We start from the raw sequence: 26,840 nt of genomic DNA on the forward strand, positions 1-26,840 counted from the left end.
ATGGGCAATTGTCAAAAGGAAGATGAGAAACAAGAGACCAAACAATGCAGATGAGCTGAAGGCCACTGTTAAAGAAACCTGGGCTTCCTTACTGCCTCAGCAGTGCCACAAACTGATCACCTATATGCCACGCCGAAATGAGGCAGTAATTAAAGCAAAAAGAGCCCCTACCAAGTATTGAGTACATGTACAGTAATTGAACATACTTTCCAACAATTCACTAAATGTTTTTTTTATTGGTTTTATGAAATATTCATATTTGTTGAGAATTGGTGAACTGGTGGGTTTTTGTTAAATGTGAGCCAAAAATCATCAGAATAAAAAGTAACAAAGACTACTTCAGTATGTGTGCATTTAATTTATTTAATACATGAGTTTCACAATTTGAGTTGAATTACTGAAATAAATGAACTTTTCCTCGACATTCTAATTTATTAATAAACACCTATATAACATACATGAAACCACCATGTAGCTGATCTTATACAGGTGGAGCTGTAGAAGGTGAAGGGTTTCTGAAGTGTTCTGCAACTGCTACAGCAAGCACTGCTACATGTAATCTCTTGTAGCCAGACTTTCAGACTGACGGCAAAAGGTCTGGGCACCCTGACCGTATTGAATGGTCAAGACCTGCCCAATCAACCATATGACAGACAGGAAAAGCAACCAATCACATTTTGGTTTGTGCCGTTTTGGAGGCGTGGAAATGTCCCCACAATAACAGACCAGTTTATAAAACTCCAGCTTAATAAGCGATCTTCATTATAGTTGTAAACACGATTACTTTCTTCTTCCATTAGTGGGTTTGGCAATCCTTGCATCTATGTTTTAATGTGGAATGGTAACACACATCTACTGGAAATCCTGTATAATTTAATCAATCCAGTGACGACTTTGAAACTCCTGAAGTGTTTTTAGTTTTGTGTACCATATACATCAGACGTTCAGCAAACAGTCAGTGGGCGTGACGTCTGAGGCTGAGACTATACTACAGCTAGCCGAGTATTTGAGTTGCTGCTCACTGGCTGCTGATACAAAAAGAACAGCTGCACTGAATGAATAATGATGTCATTATGTAAGACTGTGTAAGAACCTGAAATCTGACTGTGCCATCTAGATTTTTTATGACAGAACTTTGGATTTAAGACTTTATTCAGCAAAGAAGTAAGATGGTGAAGTAAGAAGTAAGAAAATGTCTAAGGTACACTTTTCCATAAAAAGAAATTGAATGGTAAATGACACTGTGGATCTCCCAAAATGAATCAACCACAAATGTATCATAAAGATTTATCATAAAAGAATCATTTTATGCCATAGTGCAAATCTTCTGAAGAAAGGAAAGGAAGTTAAAAGTTGTTATTTACTCAAAAACATTTGAGAACCAATGCAAGTTGGAATCCCTGACATCAAACAGCATGACACCTAAATTGTTTAACTATACCAAGATGCAACCGATGTATTAGATTTGGTTAAAGTAGTCCTTGTATCTGTCCATAATTAGTAGACTCAGTACAGTACCCAGACACACATACGGTTTTTATCAGTTATTTTCAAAGATGATGAATAATGAGAAACAGAATCCGTTCCCTTACATTGAAGGTCTCTTCATTGCTTCTTTACTGCATTGTGACATTGGAACATTGTGATTTGCACTGAAAGGTCTTTGCTTTAGAAGATACATTGAGTGGAAAAGCAGGTAATAGACTGAAACACTGCAGATTCAGAGTTCATTATTTAAGTTCTGATGTGTTTTATCTGTCCAAGATCTTGATGTCCTGAACAAATTATATAATGGTAATCCAGAGGATAGAAAAAGCAGACAGAAAATGGGTTGATTAAGGAGAAGGACAGAAAGATTGAATAAACTGAATGAAAAGGGATGTATAGAGACCAGAGATCGTCAAAACCATGTTTCAGCCAGGGTGCCTCGGTGAAACCGCCCCCATATTTGATCATGTTTATTGTCTGAAACCATCTGCAGCTGATAACCCTTGACTGAACAAGCTGTTAGTCAGCCCGAGAGGGAGTTGAGAGAGAAATCAGCCATGCTATAAAATGGCTCCTTCAGTCAGTATATGCTTCCTCCACAGATCACACTAATTGCAAATGACTGCTTTAAAAAAAATTACATTTAAAATAAATAAATAAATGCACAGCCTCATGTTATAACATCATATTATTTTGCTCTTTTTCTTCATGCCCAATGAAATTGATAAACAACAACAAAAAAAGTATCCATACACTGCATATTCTTTCTGTAAAGTTCTGATTGGACCAGCTTGAGCCTAGCTTGTTTAAGCTAGTTTTCTAATGGTTACACTAGTTGACCAGCAAGTGTTTTTTTTGAGAAGCTGGTTTACTAAGAAAGTCTTGATGGAAACACCATTATCTAGAACTGGGGACCATCCTATAAGAAAAAGACCTGAAGAACATTTTCTTAAAGGGTTAGTTCACCCAAAAATAAAATTCTGTCATTAATTACTCACCCTTATGTCGTTCCACATCCCTAAGACCTTCCTTCATCTTCAGAACAACAGATTTAGACAGCAATGCCACTCAAACTTTCAAGATCCATAAAGGTACTAAAGACATCATTAAAACAGTCAACTTGACTTCAGTGGTTCTACAATAACTTTCTGAAGCGACGAGAATACCTTCTGTGCACACATTTAACGTTAAACAAAAATAATAACTTTATTCAGTAATCTCTTCTCTTCCCTGTCATTATCCTTACGCGTTTATCGCAGTAAGCACAGTGAAGGCTTCTGTGTTCTACATCAGAATGCCGTCTCATTACTGAGCAAAGCTGCACATGTGAGCAGTGCGACGCATGGGTGTGATGCTGATGCAGGAGCCATCCAATAAAGAGCTGGCATTCTGATGTACAACCTGAAATCACTGGAAATAAACAACAGATGAGAATAACACAAAAGAAAAGAGGTTGTTGAATAAAGTCTTTATTTTTGTTTTGTTTTTGCGCACAAAAGTATTCTCTTCACTTTATAATATAAACGTTACTGATGTCTTTAGTACCTTTAAGGATCTTGAGAGTTTGAGTGGCGTTGCTGTCAATGGAGGTCTCTCTGAGCCATCGGATTTGATCAAAAATATACTAATTTGTGTTCTGAAGATGAACAAAGGTCTTAGGGGTATGGAACAACATGAGGTTGAGTATTAATGACTAATGTTTAAGAATGTTTATTTTTGGGTGAACTAACCCTTTAAAAAGGGATAGTTCACTTCAAATTATGTCCTTAAATACTCACCCTCATGTCTTTCAAAACCTGTAAGGCCTTCATTCATCTTCGAAATACAAATAGAGATAAAAAAGTTGGTTGAATGAAGTCATTTTTTTCTTTATTTTCTTCGCACACAAAATGTATTCCTGTTGCTATATATAAAAATATGGTTGAACCACTGATGTCACATGGACTACTTTAACACTGTCCTTACTGCCGTTAGTAATTTATATCTTGTATCTTAATATCAATAATATCTTAAAAAAAGAGGAACAATGGTCTTACAGGTTTGGAACGACAAAAGTAATCAATTACAAACTTTTCATTTTTGGGTGAACTGTTCCTTTAACAAAACTTAAAAAGGACTGAGAAGCCTTTTAAAGAACATTTGCCTTTATGAACAAATTTTTTTAAACCTAGACAAACCTCAAACAAGTCTATGTGGTCTTTTAAAACATGTTTAGAGAGGAGATTTGCTGCTCAAGAAACCTGCTTTCACTTTACTGAAGGTACAATTTACTTTATGACAGTAAATACACGGTATGATAGAGCTCGAGCGATGTCTCGCAATCAATGCTAGACAAGAACAAGAAGTGATTGCATACCTTTGTCAGAGAGGGTGTAGCTCAGAGAAAGGTAGTTATTAGTGACACAGCTCACACACACTCTTGGTGATAGTCAAGATGGAAATTTTCATTATGGGTTAGGGCCGGGGAAAAAGGGAAAAGCAGTGCAAATTAGAAAAATCAACTCAATAGCTTCAGAAGTGTTATCAGGAGATGCTGGCCTAAATCTGCATGCTAATAAGCAAGTATTGCCAGGAGGGTATCATTTCCAGTGGATCGCCACGAGAGTAGAAAACATGGGACCAGAAATAAGTATCTCTCAAAACACACTTGGTGCAGGGGTATTTTTAAGCCCTGTGCTGTCTGGGGCTCTTTGAAGACCACTGAGCGGAAGAAGCTTTTTCAGAGTCGTTTCTGAGGAACAGGGTGCAGAAGGCTAGAACGGTGCTGCCTGCTTTGAATAGACTTTGACTGTGCAGACAATAGCCTTGTTGATTGGCACATAAATGTTCAAGAAAAATAAAATGGGTGGACAGATTTTATATTTTTCTTGAGCACTTGAGATCAGTGTATATTCTCTATGATTTAATGACGTTCAAAGCTTTGTATAATAAAATGAATTCCATAAGGTGTGAATGTAGTCAGCTGCATTCGTCACCCACAGAGTGGGTGTCGGCGTAGCCCCAAAAATAGACCTTTCTCAACAAGGAGCAATCTGCCATTTCAAGTCCGTGTGCGCCTGCAAGCTTGTCAGTCTCACTTCCATCATCGTGCATCTGTGTCACACTGTGACACGTTGCATCTTTCTCTCATGCCACTGTAAAGTCCACCAGCCATGCCGATCTGGCAACCCGTGGCTTGGCCATGTCATTCAGATTCCATGCGCTGTTCTGTCAATCCTGCTGTATATGTCACCATTGCTAATCTGTAGTCTATGTAAATAGAAATCTAATTTCAGAAGCCCATGCTGGGAACTTCTGGACCTTCATGACCTTGTGGCAGCTTTCTAGTCCAGCTGGCTGAGATTGACTGTTGCTGGGTTGTGTGGAGCAAGAGCCCGGAGCAGCCAGCTCAGCGGATCTCAGGTGCTGACAGGCTGCATAAACACACTGCGAAAAGCTGCCTGCCCTGAAGGCCACAGACAAGCTCAGCGAAAAAGAAAATGGAAACAACAGCATAGCGAATATGAGCTGTATATTTCACAACTGTTACCAAGGGCAGGCAACCTACAGTATGTGCCAGCATGCAGCAGCACCTAAATGAGAGAGACACTTTGGGAGGTCAAAGGGAAACTGTACATTTGAGTTTCTTAAAGTGACTTAAATGGCATCTGGCTCACTAAATAACCATCAAAGAGAAAACATTGTATTACAAAATGCCCCAATCCATACCACATACTGCACATATGGAGGAGTAGTTCATCCAAAAAAATAAACAAAAAAGTAATCATTTACTAACCCTCATGTTATTTCAAACCTGTACAAGTTTTTCTTCTGTGGAACACAAAAGGAACATTTTTGTATTCAATAAAATGAAAGCATATCATGACCAAAAAAAAAAAAAAACACAATTTCAAAGCTAAACAATAGCTGTGTGTGACCTGCTTGAATTTTTCATAATGATCAATATTGAATGTTATGAACTAGTGTTGTCAAGGTAGCAAATTTTCAGTATTCGGTAGCGATACCAGTGAAAATCCACATAAATATTGTGTGATTTAGTTCTTTAAAAAGTTTTATTAAATTTTTCAACAGTAGTAGCCGTATACATTCTACTAAATAATAACTTTTAATACATAACTTTTATAAAATAACTTTTGTGGCTTAACATTTACAGATACTGGTCCATATGGAGATTTGATTTGATTAATGTATGCTAACTTTGACAAATTCCTTGACTGTCCATATTAAAATGTAAGTTTCATTTTCCTGACTGGATTTTGAGATTCCGTCTGCGTTTTCTGAACCGGGTTGACCTGGTACTCGGTACCACCGGTACTTAAAGAAACCTGACACCGTGACACTTTCATTTTTTTTTGTACCGACTTGGTACCGCAGTACCGGGTCTTTTGACAACACTAATATGGACAATTTGTACAAACCCACGTAAGCATTTTTTTTGACATAGCAATCATATATATTTTCAGAATACTTGGAATATATTCATATTATTGATATATTATTAATAAAGTATAACTTTTAGTTTGTTTTCCACAGTTCAAAGAAAGTTTAATGGATTTACAGTGACACAAATTTTGTTTGGGGTTACTACTTCCTTTAAAACAGTCTTACAAGTATATATATCGTGAATCTCTTGAAATGACTCAAAGGAATACACCATTTAAACAAAAAGCATATTGATATCCCTAACCTTCTGCCATTTAGGTCAGCCTGAGGTGTGACCTCTGTGAATTTTCATCAGTTACATCCTCTATTTGCTCTTGGGAGACAAACCAGTGTGTTTATTGGTGTAATCGAATTTGAAATGGAGGTTGTTGCAGATGGTCAGTGAGGGAAGGGATGTTTTCTAGTGCACACAATGCTGTTTGACTCTCATACACAAAATAGAAAGTAATCACTCCTCATCTAGTTAATCCCATAATTATGCACATGGACACTAATTTCCCAGCAGGGAGAACACTGTGTGCCTGGCTCATCTCTCTCTTTCCCTTTCTGTTCTCTTACTGTTTATTTACTACACTAGAACAATCACACTGAATGTTAAGCAAACAAACTAGATGATATAGCCTCAAGCTTGTTTTACATGTGTACTAGCTATAGCAGTGCAGAAAATATTTGAGGGAGTGCCACAGCACTTCTATAAGCTGTGATACATCAGGGAATAAATATGGATCTCTAAGACCAATGCAGGGGGCATTTTAGGCAATATAGGTATACTTCCAATTTGAAGGCTGCAAATAAATTAAGCAGCATGATACCTTCTGAACTGCAGGACATTAGGATTTGGAACACTGACAAATCATTAATATTCCCACTATACATTTAAACGTAGATTTTCAATAATATGGGATATTTCAACCTTTCGCATGAGATGGAGCAGTTTTAATCCTGAATCCACAAATGTTTACTTCTATGTGCCCAGTGTCACTTGACAATTTCTCAGGTGTGTGTAATATATTGTGTACTCTTTGTACTTCAAGCCACAGGTTTGTATTCTTTTGAGCAGGTATTTGCTATGCTTGACATGATCATATTTTGAATGACTCCTTCCAATGATAAGACCATCTGACTTATGCTGAATGTGGGGATCGTTAGTTGTCATAAGATGGATGTGACAGATACAGGCTACACTTTGCTGAAAACGTCTTGCCAGGCATTGAGTGCCTTTCCCCTCTCTGCACCAAATCAGCTTGGATTTGTAGCCTAAAGAGCTTCTAAATACCAAGAATGTCATATTTCAAGTCAGGTGGACAGAATGAATCAGGAGAAAATTCTCTGATTATAGCCAGAAGGGTGCAACTCCAGCATGGTTGGCATAATTCTACAAAGAAAACACAGAATGTTGCTGGAAAAATGATTGTTTCAGTGCTCACAATATGGCAAGGACACTGCCCCCCTGCTGTGTAATGGCACATTTCAAGCCAAACACTTCAATGAAGTTGTATTTTAGAGGGCATGTTTGCTGCCATCAAATCATTCTGTGGAGGAAACTGCAGCAACATTAGATTAGATTATGTAGCTCATGCGTTTCCTCAAACAAGACATGATCTAATTCGTTCTGAGAGTACATCCTTCTTCCTTCAAGATGTACATGCTGGAAATTGAGCTTGTCTTTGAAATAATCTTTTTAACAATCTAAGTGGAGAATTGGAAGATGAATCTGACTCTTTTTATAGATTTTTTTTTTTACATCACTGCAGTCGCGTATATCTGAATGACACCCCCCTCAACCCACACACACATCCACCCCTCCCACTACCCCTCACATCCAGCACACTCCCTCTTTGAACTGTTGCCATCTGGTCGACGCTACAGAGCACTGAGCACTAGAACGACCAGACACAGGACCAGTTTCTTCCCTCAGGCAATCCATCTTCTGAACAGCTGATAATAATGGCGAACACACTACACTTTATATTTATATGCACACACACTTTATTTATCTAACACACATACTTAGTATACACTTAATTTTGCACACAATATATATGTACATACATAACTTCACTTTGTAATATACCTGCCTACAATTGTCATTTGTATATTGTCATTCACTGTCTACATATTTGTATTTTTATTCTTTTATTATGTGTTTTATGTTCTGTCGCTGTCATTCTGTTGTACTGCGGAGCTTCTGTCACGAAAACAAATTCCTCGTATGTGTAAACATACCTGGCAATAAAGCTGATTCTGATTCTGATTCTATAAATAGACCTGAAGCAGCTCTGCCTTTATAGGTCAGCTGAACTACAAAGTGCATATTTTTTTCTCTCGTGTGTACAAATTGAAATTTCTTTAGGTGAATCGATACATAATTCCAAGAACTAGTAACTAATTACCACAACCTTGTACGAAAGATTGTTGTTTCCATGGCAACAACATATCTTGGTGTAAAGACCATAAGAAAATGTATGCACAGCCATAATTCTGTTTGTGACGTATTCAAGTAAACACATTTTTTTTATGGGCTCCCCAGGCATGGCTCAGATAGAAGCAGATAAAAGAGTGACACTTTGCTAAAGAGAAACTCAAAGTTGTGCTTCTAAAGTGACGAATCGTTCACACAGAAAAACAAGATCTGTAAACATTGCGAGAGGAGATAAGCCAGTGGCAGAGCTGTCTGACAGTCCTACCCACCCCAAACAGAGAGGAGAAGAACGGCATAGGAAGCATAAACACTTAAAATATAAACACTTATATTTTAGTTTCTATCTGTCTGTCTATCTGTCTATCTGTCTATCTATCTATCTATCTATCTATCTTTCTGTCTGTCTGATAATTTGGCATGAATGTTGTAGTGAGGCTAAAACCAATGCCAGACATTCAGATGTTTTGTAGTAATATTATTTGAGAAAAATTGCTTTGCCTACCATTTTCTGTCAATTTCCTCTTTGATAGATGCTTTTATCAATTTCTAGGGGTTTGCAGCTAGCAGAGGCCTTTTACCTACACCCACATACAAGCCGTGATGCAGGGCTTGTCAGGTCAGAAAGTACCATTTACATTAGTAAACAGAAATTATATTTGTTGAATAGATCTATATCCAATGACAACCATAACCAAATAAATAAAATGACCTTAATGTGTTTTTCCACAAAATAACCCTGGGTTTGTTCGGTCTGGACTGCTGGAGCGCACACAAGACCCTGGGAGTGACTCATGTTTATTAGTTCCTCTCTGCTGATTGGGTGTTCCAATACTCCCAGTCCACCCTGCGTCGTGTGCAGTGAAACGTGATGCCGGGTCACTTCCCCCTTCCATCCCCGGCTGCCAACTCAACTGTGCTGCCTGCAGCCTCATGTCTCCCAGCATGCTTCAGTGGTCATAAACACACATGTGGCCAAACAGAGATTCTGCTACAGAAGTAAATACAAGCTCAGAGGGATTTTATTTTCAGCGTTTTTGTTTTGTGTTTCTGTACAACCTACAAGCTAAGGGGGGAATTTATAAATGTAACACTTTACAATAAGGTTGAATTTGTTACTGTTCATTAGGTTTCATGAGCTAGAAAGCATTTCTACATTCATTAATACATTTTTTACATTTCAGATTATACAAATCAACATTCGATAATCTTACTGCAATACTGCAAATTGTTACCAATATATTGTATACCAATAAGTTTAAGATAAGCATTCAATGAACAGTTGATATTCATTGAACACAACCGACACAACCCTTTTATTTTTTATAAAGAAATTATTTATTTTAATTATTCAGATTTATTATTACAAGTATTTTATAATGTATTTTTCTTTCAAAAAGGAATTATCCATGTCAGATTTTTTGCTTGTTCATGCTGACTGGTGTTTTGTATCCAAAAAATAAAACATAACATAAAAATAAAAAATCCTGCCAGGAATTTGATAAAAGCTCCAGCACACACTATATGCCTGGGCGGCCATTGTCCTCAACCTCCAGATTACCTCTGATTTGCTACTGTGTTCAGTATCCTGGCATGGCACTGCAGCCAATGGCAATGGTGGAATGACAGCAGAAATGGCCATGTGGCGCAGGCTACGTCTCACCCTGCTTGTACCCTCAGTCTGGTTATTCTCTCACTAAGCCCAATAGGAATGTCTTTCACATCCTTAGACTTAACATGACGGTGTCAGATGAATGGACTGGCCCTAAAAAAAAGGTCCTATTTAAAACAAAGTTTGGGCAAGGTGACACGGCAATCAGGCATGCAAGGCATGTGAACAAATGTATAGTAGTTGTACTTCAGAAACTGACTATTTTATCTCTATATTATAGTGCATTTTGGCAAACAAAAAGCTTGACCATATCAATAATGCATCTGCAGTATGCTTAGCTAAATGTCTGAATTCCGTGACTGTTATGAGTGCAGCCATGCGTGTGTATGTGTGTGTGCAAGTCCCCAATAGACTGCATTATGCATAGTACACAGAATGGGTCGCCTGCAGCACTAATGCAAATTTCTGTCAAGGGCTCCATTAAAAGGTAAGGCTGGGCCCTCATCTGTGTCGCTTCAGCTCAAGGTTTTTCATTGCATTTATTATAGTCATGCCATACACACCCCTCGCATTTTCATTTCCTTATTGACCGCACAACTAACAGTGATTGGATCCTTTCGCTCTGGCCGAATTCAGAGATGGTGGAACGGGTAGGTGGGCAACACTAGCCACTATCTCATCATGTCTGTGCCTGGCACACCCTGTGCATCCTGGGTAATTCATTTCTCCCAGGGCTTTATCGTCACAGTGGGCTAGTGAATGATTTACACTGACAGCCAAACCACGCAAAACCCAGTGCTATGAGCCATGGCTCTAGTTTAAACAAAACTGTTCTGAGCATGAACTGTTGAGTGAGTGTTAGATTAACAAGAGAAAAAGTTAATCTAATTAAATCTACCACAACTGATTAATAGATTTGTGCATAATAAATTGGGTCAAAAACAAGAAAGAAAGACATCTGGGCAGCATGGCTTATTATACACTTTCCAGGACTATATGTAGCTGTATATTTTGTCTGACCAAAGGCAAAAATAAACATTAATAAAACTCTTAAAATGTCGCAATTCCTTTTGGTGGCACGATTGACACAGACATGACACATTTAACCTTCAACTCAAGAGCTACATTACATGATGTAATGTAATACACAAGCTGATTTCAAACTAGTATGTTATGAAAAATTATATCTTTTATTTTACACACACACAAAAAGAAGCTAAGTAAAATGACAAATGATGTGTGCCACTAATGTGACATCAATTTATTTGTGAATCTGGATTGATGTTGGTATAATCTGAAAACAACATGGACTGTAGCATTCTGTGTTGAAGCTGATGAATGCATGGTTTTGATTTTGATCTTTTTTGGTTATCTCTCCAGATGGAAAAGAGCTCGCTGTCAGATCCACAAGCTTTAGGAGTGACTTGGCCTGCCAGTAAGAGCTAAATGAGTGAGAACACTGGCCCCGAGGGAGCTGATTTTATCAAACTGTCATTGTGGCTAAAGTTTTTTAGGAACAAAGCAGCACCTGAAAATCAGCCTCCACTCTGCAGGTGAAGGTGGCAGAGTGGATGAATTATGCATGAAATTTATCTGCTACCGTTAATCATGATGAGATGGTGAGAGAAAGAGAGAGAGCGAGATGTGATGTGGCCTCAGGATGTGTTTTTTTTTTCTCATTTACTCATTTCTCTGCTCAGCTCAAGTCACTGGATCCAGAGTCAATGTCTTTAGAGAGGTACAAAGCTTCCATTGCTATTCAATTTAAAGGCACAGTGCAGGCAAAAAAAAAAAAAAGAAGACATTTCCATCATTTACTCACCGCGTGTCATTACGTCATCTGTAGCAACACGAGGGTGAGGAAATGATGTCATAATTTCCATCTTTGGTTGAACTTGAACTATCACCCAGCTCCTGCAGATCTGACAAGATTACAACTTCTACACATACATCAGAACACAAGCTTCTTCAGATGACTTTAGGGCATTTAAGTACAAGGATATGACTACACCAAAAAACATGCCTACGCCAGAAAATTCAGTTAATGATCCACAAGTATGCATATAGACAATATTTCTGGGTCAAAAATAGCTATATTTTCATATAAACTTACCCATACTCAAAATATTAATTTGGAAATTGGTCAAGGGAGATACTGAAGAAAACATTCTGCCATCAGAAGATAAGATGGAGTAATGCGTCATGGAAAACTGCATTTAGGACATAACTTGGACATTGTGTTTTAATGTGATCCACACCGTGATCATTTGACTGATAAGGCTTCACAAATGGCTGGCTTAGAGCCGTAATTACTCTCCACTCCCGCATAATCTTTCTCCCCAGCGAACATGTCAATGCTGGCAAGCAGAAGTGTGCTCGCAAAGAGAGGAAGAAAAGGTAGAACATTCAGAGATAAGAAGGGCTCCTTTCCTCTCATCGATACAGTCATGACCCTTAAGATTTCAATCCATCACTGGGCTCTTAAGAAAGCACTCCCTTGCCTTTAATTAGGGCACAGTGACTGAAGGATCTTGACTTATTTGACATGCAGCTCTGAACCATTGTAAATGCACAGCTATAAAAGCTACTGGAGACTGGAGGGTGTCGGAGATCAGAGATCTTACAACTGCAAGGTCATTAGTGTTATTTGGAGGTCAGGAAGTACATGTCAACCGTGTAGAATAAAGTGATTTAGCTCAATGATCCACAAGGTAGTCAACATATGATTCATCTCAGAGGTTGATGCACACCTATGTTAAACATTGAATTAATCACACGCAAGGTTCCCTTCTTCAAAGTTAACATCTTTTAAGCATGTGGCTTATGTATAGGCATCATATATTTATATACTATATGTATAAATAAGATTCCTTATAAAAATAATTACTCCTGAGACATGACAATATGTCTTGCATGCATAAGCCACTGCTTTTTAAATCTAATTAATGTGTGCAGGAGTTCAATAAGAATGTATAGCAAAAAATTACTCTGGAGACATATGACAACATGGATTGCATTCATTGCATATTTTTAATCAAACTAATTAAGTGGAACATGGTTATGTTTGTAATAGATTGATAACAGACTACCATTACTGCCACAGTATGTAGTACATATATTTAATGTTCAGAGACTGTGATTTTCATGCATGGATGACTGGGTGATGTAAACAGAGCACATTGATCGAGATTATGAATCCCACAATGCAACGCAATTTCCACTTCCTTTTTTGACTTGGACTTCCAAAAGTACAGATATTTGTTTACACAAGTGTATGTTAAAAATGAATAATGATGTTAAAGGTTCTTTATGGAACTATTTCACCAAAAAAAGAGTAAAATGTGTAATGTGTAATAGCATGTTGTACCCCACTCCAAAAATATTATGTAACATTCTAGGTGACTGCAAGAGGACAAGCAGTAGTGAAATCACATATAACTGGCTGAAGACACAAAGAATACATGTTACTGGCTGTTACAGGAACAGAGGTCAGTTAATTGGCATTGAACAGGAAATTTAAAAAAGAATCATTTTTTGTTGATGCTCAGAATCCGTCAGTACGCTGTTTACACGCTCCGCTGCAAAAAAACAACAGCTGGAGCAAAAGAAAAAACTGAAATATTTATATAAAGAATCTCCATCCAACATTTTGCTGTTCTTTTTTTATCGGTCTCATCTGTTAGATGCATTGGTTGCTCCACCTGTGCAACAAACCCAGGGAACATGCACCTGGACCTTTTGAGAGATGTTCTCAAGTGCAGCTGCTGAAAAATCAGTAAGCCGATTATTTCAGATATAATCCATTGTCTTTTTTTGGCATTGAATCTTCACAGTCGACTGCACTGGTCAAGACCTGCAGAGCTCCTTGAGTAAGAGTGGTCAGAATGATCTGGTAGATTGTGGACAGCATATACGGCATTCGACACCCTCAGGGGTAGATGAAACCAACCTCAGCTTTAGTCTGCTCACTGACAGTGAAGGACACCGAGAGAAGGAGAAAAGGAAGGAAAAGACAGTCGAGGGAGACTGAAAACGTCTCTTCATGGCATTATGGAGGAGAAAAAAACGAATTAATTTATCTGGCGGTTTGGAGGCCATGTTATTAACAGTATGCTGAAATGCACTTAACTTATGCCTATTCAATTATGCTAATGTACACATGCAAATGACCACAGTCCACACCATGCTGTCTCAATTAGGTGACAGGCTTACAAGGGTTGGCTTTAGAGAGAGCGACCGGATTACTGTCCTGCTATCTGTCTACAAGCAAACAGCTTTTGCCCTGTGATTATCATCATGAGACATCAGCAGGGTGGGTTGACTCGCAGACTGAGAGGAGACATTCTGTTTGCGTGTGCCTGCACATGTGGGAGATTGTGGACGTGCGTCTTCACATGTTATATTTACTGGTTTACTTCGGCACTGGCGTTTTTAGTCCAGCTTTTGAAGAGTTAGAGATATTTAAGGTCAGCTTATGTCACAAGCTTTTATTTTTCTTATTATACAGATCAAATTGAACAATTCTGGAAAACATGAGTCAAGCGCCACAACATTAAATTATCAAATGATTGAAGCTCAACATGCATTAAATTACTCCAGTCGTCATTTCTGAATCAGTGGGAACTTTTAACTGCACAATAAATCTAAATCACTGGTCTACATTATTGCTTGGCTTTCATGTCTAGCACGTATTCACAATGTACCATAAAAAAATAAAATAAATTAGGTATTAAAATCAATAGGCTGAATTGTCAGAAGCTTGGTGAGTAATACATCATATTCAGTATGACCAAGGCCAGATTAATTACATCGATTCTGACCCTGAAATACACCATGCTGGCTTAAAACTAACAGCTTCAGCTCTGTGTGCAGCAATTTGAACTTACATGAGAGCTTTTTATTATTTAGCATGTCCCAAACATATGCGTGACCAACATGATATAGCTAACATGCTAAACACATATGCACTACATAGTTGCCACAGTGATTTTCATCCTGCTTAGAGTCTATAGAATAGCAGAATGAGTCAACATCAGTCGTCACTGGGTTATGTAATGCTCGAAGGGCCAATCATTTACAACAGCAAAGTAATAAGAATGAAAAGTAAATTATAGCTTCAAACATCTGAAAATTATTTTGCAACCACATTTAAAATTTGGGATGCCATTTTTGGACCTTTTTGGTATGGAAAGAGCAATAGGTAAATGTAGAGGAACTTGTATAGTGATAGAACAGATGCTGACATTGTTGCTGTCCTCTGAACAGTGGTTTTGAAAGCAGCCCACTCACTTAAAGCCTGGTAGCATGTCGCTGTCCGGTGCTGAAAGCGTTGAGGCAGGTGGCGCTGTCCAAAAGCAAGAGGTGCTGAAAGCTGCATGTCGTGTTTTAGAGCGCACACTCTGTGGGCGGCTATGAGGCTTGTTTGTTCAGAGCTGTCAACAGTCTCCTCAGCACCTAAGAGGTAGTTTCTTGCATTTCATCTGCTGCATTTTTTAAATTTTGGTAAGCTTCAGACTGATGTCTGTGTCTATTGTCTTTTTACCATGAGCACTGCTAAGACAAGTCAAAAACAACAAACCCTTTAAATCTTCAGAGTTTAGTTTTCAGCTACTAGATCTTATTTAATTTAAACACAATTCTTGTTAGCAGCATCCGTTTGGATCGGTTTCATATTAACAAACATTCCAATAATGTTGGAATACTATAATTATACTCATTTATTTATTTACTCATTTATTTTTGACTAGGATTCTATGCACGCTTGCTTCTTTGAATGCAAGAGCAACCTCATAGCTGTGCAGTATACACATGGTTAAGACTACATACACACAGTGCTGTGCTCCAATATAGCCATCTGCAGATTATGTATTTTTTTCTTTCTATTTATTTATTTTTATTAGGATTTATGGCTTGAACCAGATGCTTGGTAAACGTATACACTAAGCAGACAATCATAAAGCTAATTTTTGACAGCAGGATAAATCCGGCAGATAATCCAAATCCACAGCAAGAGAGAGATACAGAAAGAGAGAGAGTCTATAAGGGAGATTAAAAAGAGGAGATTGTGAGTGCCGAATCCCACATCGCTGATCATGTGACCTTAATTCCACTCTGTCATTTCTTCCCGCGGAGTATGAGAGAGATGACCAATCACGAGGCACAGTTCATGAGCTCGTGAGGAGTCGGAGAAAAAAAACAACAACATCCCGCTAACCGCAAGTGAAGCTCAGCTACAGTCCAAAAAGGGGGAAGCACTCATACAGACTCACATTTGTCACTGCAATGCATATGCACACAAACAAGCAACCTCTATCATGCCGTTTACACCTAGTTTTGTTTCACTTTGGTGTTTCTTTCTCAAAAAAGCATGTGGGTTTTCTCACCGCATGTCATTGATTTGTTCAATCAAGGATGTAACGGCATATGTATAACCCTTCACTGACTCCTACAAGTCAACCCCTGTCCACATCCATGTCTATGGTGGTTTTACAGCTCTGTTATGGTCATGTTTTGTTCTACCTTCTGTCAAATATAAAGCTCATATAAATTACACAGCCGTTAGGAAAACAAAAACAGACATATCAATAGAGCTCCTGCCAGCATCACTCATTAACTATTGATGCTGTGTGAGATCTGGCGCCACAGCTGGATACACACACACACACACACACACACACACACACACACACACACACGCACACTCACAGATTGTTTATTTCTGCACTCATTGACAATGGACTCAATTCAAAACAGTCTCCATGGTACTGAACCAAACAAGAGGGGTGGCAGTTTAAACTCTAACAACACCAAGGTGGTCAATTGTACTGTTGTGCTTTCAGCCATACAAAAATGGACTTCTGTGATGCCTTCTTTACCACCTTAAAAGTACAAATTAATATAAAAAATCAAGGACTATAAAATAAATTGATGTAAAAACAGCCTTTCAGGGAAAAAGAAAAGGAATCAGAGTGCAGTTTGCTTTGATTAAGAAAAGAGCCATTACATAAAAAATAAAAAATTAAAGAGACGGATGGCATGCAGTGGCTTTTGAGGATTATGCCAGGCAGGAGAATGGAACCAAATGGAGTGAAGTTGTTTGAAGCTCCGCAATAAGCCACTCTTACTCTCTTTCATGTTTTGAAATGAGGGAACAACTGTGCGTTAACCACAATCCAGCAGCCCCTTTGTTCCTTCTTTAGATCACAAGCTAATGAAGGAAGGGGCTGAAAAATGGTGAAACCGGAAGAGATCCGTCAATTAGGTGTGGTTTGACATCACTGAGAGTGTGAAAGGTGGGGAAAAATGATTGTACGGAAGGTGATAGCGCCTTGCGGTCTGATCACTCCATACGTCAGGGGCTGCAAACTCCACTGGGAAAAAGGGGTATGAGATGAGAGCTAAGTGTGGGCTTGTGGGGGAAGGGGTATGTAGGCTACAATCACAAAGCACATAAATAACAATTTCACCACTGCAATGACAGACAATCCTTATTTCTCTGCCTGCCTCCACTTATATCTTATACACTTAAATGTGCTGTGTAAACAATAAACCCTCTCATTGCCCTCAAACTGACAGTTTTCAAAGAAAACGTCCAGGCAGGGCGAGGGACACATGGAGAGGACCTCCTCATCACCAGTGTCAGAGTAAGCGACAGCGGCAGTAGACGGCAGGAAGCTCGTGAAGTTATTCCTCCTGGAATCAGCCGTCACGAGGCACTGGAAGCCGTGTGTCTCACGCTCTAGTGAGTGCTATTAGGGACTGTTTTTCACTCAGTAATAAAATGCAAAAGCCTTTCACATGGCTGAGCATGTAATCACAACACATATCCATGCACATAGTTTACGTGCTGTAGTGTATTATTCTCATCATATGAGCGAAGTCAGATATTGCTATCTAAGCCATTTCAAGACTTTAAATCCCAAAGCAGCGTCTAATTTGAAGAAGGATCTTCTAAAACAGTTCAGTACAAAAGTTATACATAACTAACACAAACACACACAAAGAGAGGGAAACACTGTTCTCAGTAAAGTCAAGTGTCCCTACCTGGCGGTCAGTAGTCACTCCTGGGTTTTTGTTCAGAGCCGGAAGGCAGGAAGAGCAGGAGGTGGAGGCTGAAATAGAATTGAGTGAAAACACCTCCGTTTGTCCTGTAGAAATATGGATGCCCTGTGCACACACGTTCTCTCTCTCTCTCTTACACACAGCTCTGTCACGCAGCACTGAATTTCTCTCTCTCGCAACCTTCCTACTCGTCTTCCCGCCCACCTACCCCCGACACCCTCCCTTTCCCTATCTCTTTCTTTCACACACACTGTCATTCTCTCTCGTCACACATGCGCACTCTCTCTCTCTCTCTGTCTCTCTCCAGACACTCACTCATTTGCTGTGACACAAGCACTCTTTTGTAAATACATTCGGTTTCTTTACTCGACAAACAATCTCTTCCTCTGCTTTTGTCTCTCACGAACAGGGATGAACATCTCTCCCTTTTTTTTTTTTTACATAACTAAGGCTATATTTGTAAAGGAATACCAGTTTGTTATTAACTGTGCGCATACTAAAAGGTTCTCGACCAATGGGATGCGACCTAAAATGCATCACAGGTCAGTTGCAATACGATCGCAGAAAGCAACGTGACGTAAAATGCTAAAATCTACCTCCTGAACCATTGTATCTATAAAATCTAGAACTATATATACGTTTTGTGTGTATGTTTTTACACACATACACATGCTACCGCTGCTCTACACTACAGGGGTTGACTCACCAGTTCACAGATGATAGCTGATAGCAATGAGACTACAAATAGTCTAATAATATAATTGTTAATATACATAAACATACACTGGATGAACGTCTTGGGTCATAAGACACATCCCACTACTTTTTATTCATAAAGATGCAGTGAATAGAACAATTTGCTGTTTAACATGCAGTGCATCAGATACATAAAATGTCAGATTAAATGCAACTGACCAATCAGAACAGAAGCACACATCCCCTCTTAAGGCTGCCATTTCTTCCTGCTCCTACCCCACTCTCTCTATTGTAGTGTAGATGCAGCACATTTCCCCTTAAGGAGTCAGTCAAGGGCATTCCCAAAGAAACTGTATGCAAATGCTCAGTGAGCCCGGAGCAGCTGCCAGGCCCCTCCCCTGGTCCAGATGCTCGGTCTGGGAGGGGAGTGGGGGGCGGAGCGGTGGCCTAAAGGGGCTACAAAAAGCCACTGCAATAAACACAGCTTGAGCTCAGCTTGCCGACAAACCAATTTAGAACAACATTAATGCTAATGACGAGTTTCAAAACAGGCATTTTCTAAATCAGCTGATTTGTATATTTGTTGTGTCGAGTCTGGGCATTGTGATTTTTGGCATTACCAAATGGAGGGGTTGGAATGAGAATGGTTTGAAATGTCATCAAGGTCATGCCCTTCAGTGAGAAACACTCATCACTGCCTGAGTCTGCAAAACAGCGAAAAGGTAAAGGGGGGTGGAGTTTAACACACTTCCGCTACACACTTCAGAGCACTCAGGTCTGATGCATGGAATACCAGGATCACTCCCTTTGTGCTATATTAGTCTCTCTCTCTCTGTTTCTCTCTCCCTATTGACCTCATTCTCTTCCCTTCTCTTTTTCACACTCCGTCTAATCCCGCTCTCATGCTGTGATGGTTCATTTTTCCGTTGTACGCGTGCGCTTCAGGCAGCAATATGTTCTTTCTGACAGTTTACATTAGCAAAGCCTCTCAGCAATAGAATAAGCTGTTGGCCATTAATGACATCCACTCAGCTTTCTGAACGCACACAGATACAGTTCAGGTTTTGCTTTTCGTGTACATTCTTAACACCTTAAACACCATTCTTTAACCTCTTTTTTCTATGTTGAAGTCAATGAGAAATGTAATCGGTGGGACTTATTTTGTCCATTAGGATTGGAATGTAATAAGTGGTTGTTACATACCAGCACAATGCCAGACAGAAAGTACTGTAAATTCTGCCATTACAACTCTGAAGATTTTAGCTTGGTTATGCATATTACAATGATAATGTATTAATGTACAATGTTATCGGACTAGTTCTGCTACACTGCTGAATTGCATTTGCAGTTGGTTATTTCTGTTGCTGTAGATAATTGCCACTGCAAAGCAAGTACGGGAACTTTAAGACATACTATTGCTGCAAAAATTAAAATGTATAATAACCTTGTAGCAGATCTACACAGGTGGATCTGGGGAAGGTGGAGGGCAGTACTGCAAATAAGTAGTGAATGCTAGCAAGCCATTTAAATCTAAAGCTTCAAGCTAATTGGCTGCGTATGTATCATGAACCAATCAGCTTGTGCCAAGTAGTTTAATGTTTGTGTTAAGGACCCAACAGCCTGCACCATTTAGAGTTTAATGATAGAACTTGACATTTTGATAAAATAGTGCCTAAATTATGCTATTTAGCTACTAGTTAACATTATCTAATGGCTAGTGGCATAAATTATGTCAACAGAAAAAGGAAAGTCATGTCCAGAAAGTGCAAGAATTTGCATTTTGTTTTGATTTTGATTAAAAATATAAAACCACAAACCATATAAATATACTGTAAACCACTTATTTGCACTGTGTTGCTAAGTAAACCATACCTGTTTAAACATTATTTTTACAACTCCGCTTGGCGCTTACATATAATCTGCAATTACACACTTCAGTTTAAAGAAAACAATGATAATCCAAGATTCAGTAGCGTAGAACGACATTTCAACATCACACAATAAGATGCTAATGCGGCATCCTTTTGGGACAGCCATCTCCAAACATCTCCCTAAATGTGCAAGATGCAGTGTTTGAGATGGCACTGATGGAACAGAAAGCATGTGTGCTTACACAGGCAGCCAGGCAGGAAATCAAGCCCAGCGCAAACAGACTCAAAGCTTAATGATTACCCTTGTTAAGCCGTCTGCTCCAAACAGCAAACCTTTAGAAGGGGACGTGTCTCTTGCTGTCTTTTTTTATTTAAACAGATGTGTATTGGATCTCACAGTGCAATGCAGGTAGATGGTTTATATTCAGCTCCTTGACAGAGAAAATTGAGAGTCAGCCAACTGGCGCTAGAGGAGAGGTGAGAATGACAGCGACCTGTGCGTATGCTCACCACATAAATGTAAGCTTATTGATCCAAGGTGGGGGGAGTGGGGGATTTTTCCACATTTTCACCTCTGTGTTTTGCTAAAGCTGTTATTATCTCATGCCACATTGGGTTATATGCCATATCTCTCTAGCTCACAGCATACTACATGCATGTGTACTCCCCGTGTTGCTTGAATGTGCACGGCAAGCGCACAGGCTTCTCTCGCAGCATCCACAGAGATCTGCCACTGAAGATGATGGATTGCTCAAGGAGTAAAACAATAGAGCAACATTATCAAATCTCACATATCAGTTGCTGCTAAGAATCAGGATGGATCCCATTGTGTAATCAGTGACAGCTGATCACTATGCAGTTTACATAGAGCATAATACTGCCCTCTTGGGGACGCTCGCTCAAAATGAACAGACTGTTGTATATGACCTTTGATCCAGACTTAAAACACCACCAGTGTCCAACAGTATCCTAATCTGTTTGATCTCCGGTCAGATGGTTCTTGGGCGACTAATTCCTCTCTTCTCTTTTAAACCATAATAGTTCAAATCCCATGGACACATCTGTTACCATGGTAATGTCTGTATACACAATATACACCAGCCATTGCTATTAGGTTATGCAAGCACAATGGAGCTTTTAAACTGGACCAGATATTTTTGTATAGTCTATTTATTTTACAAAGCAAAGACTTCATCTGTGGTGAAGGTCCTATATGCACAGTGAGTAGTCATAATTTGAACTGAATAAATACAATTAAATAATAGCTTAACTGAGGCTACATGGAAAGGACAAATGAGGTTTTCTTAGTTATCCTTCAATAACATTTTCATTTCCACAATCTATCTACATCCTAGCTTATACATTAATATTTTTTTTTTTTGTTTTCAGAAAGCTCTCAGATTTCATCAAAAATATCTTAATTTGTGTACTAAAGATGAAGGAAGATCTTACGGGTGTGGAACGAAATGGGGGCGAGTAATTAATGACAGAATTGTCATTTTTTGTGTGAACTATACCTTTAAAATGAGTGTCGCCAAGATGATTTAAAGTCTGGACAAACGTGGCATTTGTAGAAGTTTAAACCTACAAGTACATGTTTTTTTTTTTTTTTTTTTTTTTACTAACCAACTATGAAGTGACTTTAATGGGGGTAATCAAACAATTAATCTGCGATTTAAAAATAAATATTTACAATGCTATAATGTAATGTTATTTTGACTCTTTATGTGGCATAATATATACTGGTATATACATAATATATAGGTGCTGGTAATATAATTAGAATATCATTTATTTCATTAATTCCATTCAAAAAGTGAAACTTGAAACTTAAACTCCATAAAGTTGGTCAGCAGAAGGAAGCATGAAGTGCTCTAAAACTTCCTGGTATACGGCTGCGTTGACCTTGGTCCTCAGAAAACACAGTGGACCAACACCAGCAGATGACATGGCACCCCAAACCAAACCTTTGGAAACTTTACACTGGACCTCAAGCAACGTGGATTGTGTGCCTCTCCTCTCTTCCTCCAGACCCTGATTTCCAAAGGAAATGCAAAATTGACTTTCAACAGAGAACATAACTTTGGAGCACTCCAGTCCTTTTTGAAGCGAGACGCTTCTGACGCTGTCTGTTGTTCAAGAGTGGATTGACAAGGAATGTGTTCAGCTGAAACCCATGTCTTGCGCACGTCTGTGCATAGTGGTTCTTGAAGCACTGACTCCAGCTGCAGTCCACTCTTTGTTAATCTCCCCCACATTTTTGAATGGGTTTTGTTTCACAATTCTCTCCAGGGTGTGGTTATTTCTATTGCTTGTACACTTTTTTTTTCCCACATCTTTTCCTTCCCTTTGCCTCTCTATTAATGTGCTTGGACACAGAACTCTGTGAACAGCCAGCCTCTTTTGCAATGACCTTGTGTCTTGCCCTCCTTGTGCAAGGTGTCAATTGTCATCTTTTGGACAACTGTCAAGTCAGCAGTCTTCCTCATGATTGTGTAGTCAGAACTAGACTGAGAAACCATTTAAAGGACTTTGTAGGTGTTTTGAGTTAATTAGCTGATTAGAGTGTGGCACCAGGTGTCTTCAATATTGAACCTTTTCACAATATTCAAATTTTCTGAGATACTGAATTTGGGATTTTCCTTAATTGTCAGTTATAAACATCAAAATTAATAGAAATAAACATTTGAAATATATCAGGCTGTGTATAATGAATAAATATAATATACAAGTTTCACTTTTTGAATGGAATTAGTGAAATAAATCAACATTTTGATGATATTCTAATCATATGACCAGCACCTGTATAGCATATAGCTTTATATAGCTATATACATAATATATAGTATAGCATATAGCTTGTAATACATGGTTATGTTTACTTTATTTGTTTTCAAACCTCTTTATATGTACAGTGTTTGTTGGACAGCATTGTGAAATACACACACACGCACACGCACACACACACACACATATAAAGAATTTAAAATGCTGAGAAATATACAGTATATCTCCATTCAGCAAAAAAAAAAAAAAAAAAAAATGGCCATATGGTTGGCCATATCGCCCAACCATACAGATACCATTTATAAAGGTTGTTTGTTCAAAAGTGTGCCATTAATCTAATTTCTTACAGTAATATGGAGAGCTACTAGGGCATCAGCTCATTCCCGAAGTCAGTTGCTAGGATTCAACAAGGCAGAAAGATTAAAAAAAATAAATAAAAGGTCTAGAGAAGAGTGCTTAATACATTAATCTCAGATGTGCTGGTGATAGAGGAAGGTCTGCTTTAGCACAGAAAAATAAATTAAGAATGGAGCTCTCAGCTGCCACATTAATGAGGTAAACCAGGAACACAGAGCTCACTTACACCTGCTAACCACAATTGAGTGCCAACTCACTGACTCTTCTTATATTAGAAAGTGAGAAAAAGAAAGTAAGAAGGAAGAAAAAATGAGAATGTGCCAGGGAAAACAAACACTGCTTATTTTTAAACAAGACATTATTGAGTCTGCATGCTCATTGCAAACAAGTACAAAGGCTTTCAGTCAGTGTTCCATTCCAACCAATCTCATTTCCTACAAAAGTTTTTGTCAGCAAAAAATCATTTTCATAATCCAAGAATGGCAGGGCATATTCTAAATCTTATCAGTTTAGCTAATGAATATTAATTAGGTCATATACAAGTCCAGTAAATATGTAAATTAGGTATTTATATAGTACATTTATATAATTTATAAAATTTTATAGTACCAACTTTGAAATGTTTTACATAGGCTAAAAAGAACAGATAATCAATAAAATGCATTTAAATAAAAAAAAACTATAAATTATATATATATATATATATATATATATATATATATATATATATATATATATATATATATATAAATGAAAACAAATATATACACACACACACACATATATATATAATGTATATAATTAAAAAAAACATTAAAGTAAAGAAGTACTCCTAACTGATTCGCTAAATATTCTTTTTTTATACATTAAATATACTGCCACTGCAACAAGAAAGAAGCTTCAGTTTGGTCTTGACATCATATGCATCAGGCTAGAACATTTTTGTTTGCACATTGGCCAAGCAAAATTATTACGTCCTAAAAAGTGGGTTCCACACTGACTTTCAAGTTTCTCAACATTATGAAGGTCACAGCTCACTTCCAGAGTGCCATTAACATTGAAATGCCACTCATTTCCTCAACCCAAGCCCCTACAATATCCTCCAGGGGCCTCATTTATAACCGTTATGTATGCACAAAACATATGTGCTGCCCTGAAATCTTCCACTTACTACGCAAAAGGTGGGATTTATAATAAAAAATAAATAAAAAATGATTTTTTTTTTTTTACAAATTTAATGGAAAATTTGCGCGCCTTCAAGCAAACTCTGACCTATGCGTACAGCCTTTTTTTTCCATGGAGAGAGAAAAGTAATGAAGTAAACAATTTTAAACAGTTTTTATTTCATCATAACATTTACATTAAATATTCAGCTCTCATTAATGGAGATAAGCACTGAAATTACATAAAGTCATTACAAAGAAGTCACCAAAATTATATGAATTTAGACAGCCTATTTGTAGGGGATGCACTTGATTACTTTTCCTGTGGAATGTTAAGCTTTAATGACAGCGAGGAGTACTATGGGGTGCAATAATTATCTATAAACTAAATTGCACATCTAGAGAAAACCAGAAAATATTTTTAGTGAGAACAATGATCAATGATGCACACTTACTTCAATAGTGTGGTTGACACTGCTGGATTTGGTGGAACGATCTACTGTCTGGTTTGAACAGGACCAATGAAAATAGTTTACTGTACATCCACACCTGCAAGGAGGTGTTGATGTGGATGTTATTTTAAGGATACAACTTGAAAAAAAAAAGCTTTTTGTCAATGATGCACAAAGTCAGATAATTGTATTTACAATGCAATAAATATAGGTCTATATTTTTCCACTAAAACTAAGCTAAAATATGATCACCTTATCATCAAAACTGCATTAATTTAATTTAATTTACATTTTTTTTTAAACAACTGGAATATTATTTGGCCAGTGGAAATGAATGAGACTCTATTCTAAATTATTTTTCTTAGAACTATTTTTATATATTTATTCTAAAACATAACAAGGATACTGGATGATTTTTGCGAATAAAAATTTATGTGTATGGCAAAAAAAAAGCCTTTACTGTCCGTATCTTATATTTCCTTAAAGGTGCCATCTGTAATGTTTGGCAAAAAAAATCAAGTCATACTCCACATTCCATACCAGATGGTATAAAGTGAATTGGTCTACTCTAGAGTAACAAACGAGAAACGGCATAGTTTCTTTGCTCCGCCCCTACCTTCACAACAACACTACAGCCATAGCCGAAGCCTCCAGAGGAACGTTGGGTGATATCAAGTGATTTTGAAACATGACATCTTCAAGCTACTCCCCTTCACCTTTACCAGTCAATATGTTCCTATTCGTTTTGTTCATATTACATTTTGAGTTGTATATACACATTATTTGAATTAAATTAATTTGACAGACAGCATTCTGTCAACATCATTGGTCAACATCAGACAGCTGATGTTGACCAAGCTAGGGCCAACCAACGTAACCAGAGCTGCCAACTCTCAAGCATTCACCGTGAGACACACGCAATTGACTCTTTTCACATGCTTTCACGCCACACATCAATTTTTTCACGCACAGAAAAACCACGAAGCAAAGAGGACACGGAGACCAACAAACGCAGCTACGGTTAGCCATCGCTAACATTAGCACGTTTATCTAACAGCCTTCGATACATTTCTATGTTATAACTTCCCGAAAACAAATACACAAACATATAAAACAAACTTCTAGCAAAATACTAACAGCATCTAACTTACCAATCCAAAAGAAATGTTGCAAGTTCGGAGTCGAACCTCATTCTTTCAGGTCCATCAGTTGTCACCAGCAATTAAAAGCAGTGCCGATGTTTACTCTGGTTCGGCTCCTTTTCTTATCGGATTTGATTTGTGATTCCGAGAGCGGTTGTTTCCCTGTAGCGGGTGGTGGTCTCTTGCCAAGGGCTTGAGCCATCCTTTCTCTCTCTTCCCTGAACTGAAATGAAGTAGTACTGGGCTGTACTTTCCACATGATTCCACAAGCCGTGCGAGTTATTCGTGTATTGCAGGTTGGCTGGTGGTTATGTTGCCGCATACCGCCTCCCATGGCCGAAACTGGTAT

General features: G+C 38.2%; 1 protein-coding gene across 6 annotated transcripts in view; it reads right to left on the minus strand.

The window, feature by feature from the left end:
* LOC113062133 (synaptotagmin-1) overlaps positions 1 to 26,840 on the minus strand; it is a 190,411-nt gene that overhangs the window by 58,980 nt on the left and 104,591 nt on the right. For 2 of the 6 annotated variants that reach the window (XM_026231793.1, XM_026231754.1), the window contains exon 1: positions 18,006 to 18,201. The exons of the other annotated variants lie outside the window; for them this stretch is intronic. The gene's annotated coding sequence lies outside the window, so the exon portion shown is untranslated. Of the gene's footprint in view, positions 1 to 18,005; positions 18,202 to 26,840 lie in introns of those variants that run through there. 6 annotated transcript variants of the gene reach the window in all.

Source organism: Carassius auratus, chromosome 4 (genome assembly GCF_003368295.1).
Source record: "Carassius auratus strain Wakin chromosome 4, ASM336829v1, whole genome shotgun sequence".
Classification (NCBI taxonomy): domain Eukaryota; kingdom Metazoa; phylum Chordata; class Actinopteri; order Cypriniformes; family Cyprinidae; genus Carassius; species Carassius auratus.